Raw genomic sequence first — 5,305 nt, forward strand, 5'->3', positions numbered from 1 at the left:
GAAGCGGAAGATCACGTGGCCTGAGATCTAGAGACTGGAGCCCTTTCGCATTTCTTTCCTGCTCTGTTTAGTGTACGACACTCTTCCATCCCCAACAAACCTCCACAGATGGGGAATGAGGGAGGACCCATTGTGTAGGTTATGCAGAGGGAGGGGAACAATGGCGCACACACTGGCAGGATGCAAGACAGCTCTTAGCCAAGGAAGATACAGGTGGCATCATGACAAGGTTCTTAGTGCACTGGCTATTCCCGGTCGACGTCGGGTGTAGGGGTTTGCCGGCACGGTGTGTGTGGAAGACGCTCACAGCTCTGGGTATAGCAGGAAGGGAGAGGAAGGCAGCTGTCCGTTGGTTGGGTGAGGCAGCAGAAAGAGCATTGTGCTGGCTCTGGAGTAGGAGGGGGGAGTTTAGCTAGGGGCCAGGAGGAGATGGGCAGTGACTGGCCACCACTGCAGACCCGCCAACTGGAGGGTGTTGTGGTTCAGGGTCGAAACACCCCGTGAAAGTTGGACTCCACCTGATGACATCTTCTCCTGGCTGAAAGCTACAGTCATGCACTACAGTCAGTGACTGAGTTAAATAGCATCAGTATAGATGCAAGGTTCGCAAGGCCCGCCTAAGCTTGGAAACCCTACCGCCTTAACTAGGTTGTCCATAAAAAATAATACATTTGTAGCACAAAAGGCCGTCAAGTGCATCTCAGAGTGTACGCGTGCCACACGGCCGAAATGAGAAAGATGTGGTCCGGACCGTCACTGTCTGGAGGATAACTAGCCAGTTGATAAAACATCTCGGAGAATAGCGCGGACGCGCTTCACACCGCGAGCGTGAACGTGTGCCACGCGGCCGAAATGAGATAAAGACGTGGTCCGTCATGTCTGGAGGATGGCCAGTTGATAAAACGCGTGTCCGTGAGAACTGTAAGAGGACTTATGTTTTGGGTTTATTTAAGCCTGTTATTGTATTAGTCTATAGTTCTTGCAAATTTAAAGTAAGTTAGCTGGTGATTTTGTTGTTTGAGCAACCTGCTAGCTGGGTTTCACGTGCCTGTTGATTAGATATAATTGTTGAGCGCTCTTGCTCACTTTATTTATGCGCAAATATTTACATGCTACAGTAGTTACACTCATTTAAGATAATGTTATTAATAGTAGGAAATAATCCGTTTTTACCATTTTTGCGCTATCTATCATTGTTCGCCTGACGTTCTACAACATCTGCTTTAGTTTGTGTTGATTAACCCTTTAGTTTCACTTCATTACGCAGCTATTCCTATTAGAGGTATCTGTTTAAAACATTTAATTCATTAGTAATCTAGTATGTGTTCATTTTCTGTCATAGTTTCTTCGAAATTGAGTTTTATTTGAGTGTTTTAAATAAAAATATTTTAATTCTCATCATGACGCATACGCCCCGCCTATTTGATTGTCACGCCCTCTGGCCCGCCCACTTGCCCAACCCTACCACCTTAACTAACAAATTTTATGCAGGAAACCCTGAGATGTATCCAATAGTACAATAATAATGCAAAGATTACACGTTTATTTTGAAACTTGGTTGATGGTGACCTGCAAATACAGAAAGAAACATGAAAAATATTAGTTTATTTCTCACCTGACACTCTGCACATAACTTTCAAGCTTTGAGAATCTACAATCAGTTAACTCTTTTAACATATGTTCTGAGTAAACATAAATCTTCATGTAAAGAGCACAATATTGAGTTTGTTACCTGTTTCTTCTCTTTCTTGGTACATCCTGCTGGTAAAGCCAATCGCCCCGGGCACCTTATCTGTATTAATATTATAATCAGAAAGCACATATCATGAAAAAAACACAAACTTTGACTGTTAGAATCTGTGATTGATTTAAATGAACTCCAACCACAGGAAAGAGAACAATGACAGTAGACTCACCGCTAGTAGATGAGGTTGGCTTCTTTGGCTTGGGATTGGCATGGTTGGGGTCCGTCTTCTCCTTGGGTTCATATGGATTAATGAAACTCTTTGTCTTGGGAATGGTGCCAGTCTTAAATTTGACATCATCTGAATTGTTGTTAGCCTTCTGATGAAATTAAGATCAAATAGATATCATTGTCACAACACGGAAGGGTTGTAAGGACAGGACGCAAACGCAAGGTTCAAAATAAATAACATTTAATAATAAAAACACGAGGGCAGACATGGTGAAGGCAGGAACACAGGAACCTTAACACAGGAACAGACAGGGTATCAATGACAATGATCCAGCAACCGGTGTGACAGAAACAAGGCATATAAATACAAAGACAATTAAACATAAGACAGGTGTAGTGTATTGGCGTAATGAGTCAATGAGTGTCCAGGTGAGACGGATCAGTGCAATACACAAAACATGACACGGACTAGCCGTGACAATCATATCTACAAATTTCTATCAATCTTACAGCGATCAATCTTACGCTTAATCAACTAAATATATATATATATATATATATATATATATATATATATATATATATATATATATATATATATATATATATATATATATATATATGAATTTATAACACATTAATGCATAAATAAGTAATATAACATCAAATGTTCTTTGCACAAACTTGTTTTGATAACTTACAATATCAGTTTATTTTTTCACCTGACATTCTACACATAACTTTCAAGCTTTGAGAATCTAAAATCTGGCCATTTTTCATACACCCTTGAAGGGCCCTTAGTGAAGGGTACGGCACATAAACTGTCGCTCCAGATAAAGATATAATGACCCTTTTTTCATTATTCTGTTCGCCAAGCGTGTTTTAATCTGAAACAGTATGAGACATAATTGCGCAACTACTTCTAGAGCTCCAATATGGTGGATATTTTAATATTAGCTTGTCTTGGTTTACGCATGTTAATATTTTAAACAATACTAAAACATATCAACAAGTCAAATAAAATAAACAAAAAAGTTTTGAGTAGACTATATCAAAAAGTAGTCCTCCAGAAAGGCTAACACTATGTCCATTGTGGTAGCCCTTGCTCACAAAGAGGTTGGAGACTCCTGCTCTAGAATTTACACATCAATGATAATTTAAGTTTGTTACCTGTTTGTCATCAGATTCATGGCTTTTTGGCACATCCTGCTGGTAAAGCCACTCACCCCAAGCACCTCATCTGTATTAATATTATAATCAAAAAGCACAGATCATGAAAAACACAAAAACTTTGACTGTTAGAATCTGTGATTGATTAAATGAACTCCAACCACAGGAAAGAAAACAATGACAGTAGACTCACCTGTTTCATCAACCTTTTGTCCGTCGCTGACCAAATAAATGGCAGTCATCTGAGGCTCGGCTGAACTGGCATCAAAGTTCAAGACGAAATTGGTCAGACGTTTCTCTGCCCCCAGCTTGGTTAAGGCTTGGTCATCGGTAGCCTTAAGTCCATTACAGACGGAATAAGTGCCAGTGTAATGCTGAGGGGCGTCTGAGACATCATCAGTCTTTGTAGTATTCGGCAGATCACTGTCTGCTTTTCAATTCAATTCAATTTTATTTATATAGCGCTTTCCACAATAGTTAATTGTTTCAAAGTAGCTTCACATTAATAGAAGCAGTGAAAAGCACATAAAAACGACAGATAGCAAAACATAATACACGATAGCACAAGCAGTTAAAGACACACCATGCAGTTATTTTACCTTAATATAACAGCTTCAAAGTCATTTCGATGGTAAACGACGTCATAGTATGGCGAATCATCCCCCTGTTGAAGCTCGGGAAGGACGCCGCTACCAGAACCAGCAATGCAAGCTTGAGAGAACCGCCCCTGACAAATCTCGCGAGAATCACGACTTGCTTTACGGCAACGACGTCACACATGTTAGGCTTGTTCGACTTCGTGCAGCGCTGCAAGAACCGGCAGTCGGATGACGTAAAAGTACCGCGAGAATGATCCGAGACGGCACTTTGATGTCATCCGGCTGTCGGTTCCTGCAGCGCTGCATGAAGTCAAACAAGCCTGTAACAACAACTGCACGCGCGCATTTGAGACGTGATGCTCGATGAGGGAAACAGCTAAGAAAACCCGTTCGGAAGAGAGTAGAAAGCGAAAAAGAGAATCTGACCGAGTTAGGAACCGGACAAGAGTCCCACTCGGTCATGTTTTTACTCGTTGGCGTGAGCTAATAGACAGCCCTGGATGCAAAAGGGATGCTGATCTGGCGATCTTGTTGATGGACAAGTAAGTAAATCTCTTATTTGTAAATTTGTTTGCGGTTTATGTTGTATGTGGTTGCGCTTGCTTGTAGTGTGTATTTTTTTACTAAGCTGTTCATTCATCCAGTGTTGATAATTACACCAGTAAAATAACTTCAACAAGGGTCTAGCTAGCTTACGATCATAAGAGCATTTAGCAGACCTGCTAACAAAACTTGTTTCTCTTACATGTTTTTTTTTGGCCATCTAAACTCAAGTGTTGTGTTGTGATGTGTACGTAGTCATTTGTCTAATTTCGATTTCTTATGGCCAACGAATAACGGCCAATGTTATGAAATAATGCAACGTATACAATTAACTTTGTCAATGCATTTTGTAATGTTTACATTACAATTAAAAAACAAATACAATTATACAGTACACATAAAGTTAGACTATAGACTGTTAACTTGTGATTAAGCTGCAATCTTGTAAAAACGTAATAAGCCAGCAAACGCGGTAGGCTACTTTATTATTAAATGCCTACTCTACACTTGGCATAAACTTCTTATTATCCTATTTCAATCATCTGTAGTTTAGTAGACATGCAGTAGCCTAATATTTGTATGAAATTGTGAAACATTCCCTGGTCATTATCTTCGGAGTCCATCTCACGCCCAACACTATCCTTACAGGTACGTACAGAGTGGGCGTGCGAAATTACGACAGTTGCAAGTTTTCCCCAGTGACTCTAGGGGTCGCTGTTTGACAAAAACGTCAAACTGCATGGAATGCCTTTAAATTTGCTGCGGCTATGACTCAACATTATAAGCGAGCGTATTACTAATGTAACGTCTAGAAGAGGAAGCTAAGTTAAGCCCAAAAAGGCTGCCTCCCCGGGTTAAAGCTCACGTAACACACGCTGTTTCTGCATTTCTGATGTTAATCTGGAGTACCTATAGAGTAGTATGACATCCTTTATATCTCTGAAGAGTCTTCAGTTTAATCAGATTTATAAAAGAAAGATTAGCTTTACCGAATCTTTCCGATAACGTACGAAAAAATGAAGAAGGAGGAGTTACTACCGCAGGAGGAGCGAGTACGAGTCATGCAACACTATACAAC

The 5,305-nt window shown here is 40.4% G+C and overlaps 1 long non-coding RNA gene across 1 annotated transcript; it reads right to left on the reverse strand.

The window, feature by feature from the left end:
- Positions 1-1,523: 1,523 nt before the first annotated feature.
- On the reverse strand, positions 1,524-1,800 carry LOC141363692 (uncharacterized). The gene is made up of 2 exons (XR_012369208.1): positions 1,733-1,800; positions 1,524-1,569 (listed from the first exon to the last, which is right to left on the reverse strand). It is a non-coding gene; the product is annotated as an uncharacterized lncRNA (long non-coding RNA).
- Positions 1,801-5,305: the final 3,505 nt, after the last annotated feature.

This window comes from Misgurnus anguillicaudatus, chromosome 4, assembly GCF_027580225.2.
Source record: "Misgurnus anguillicaudatus chromosome 4, ASM2758022v2, whole genome shotgun sequence".
NCBI lineage: Eukaryota > Metazoa > Chordata > Actinopteri > Cypriniformes > Cobitidae > Misgurnus > Misgurnus anguillicaudatus.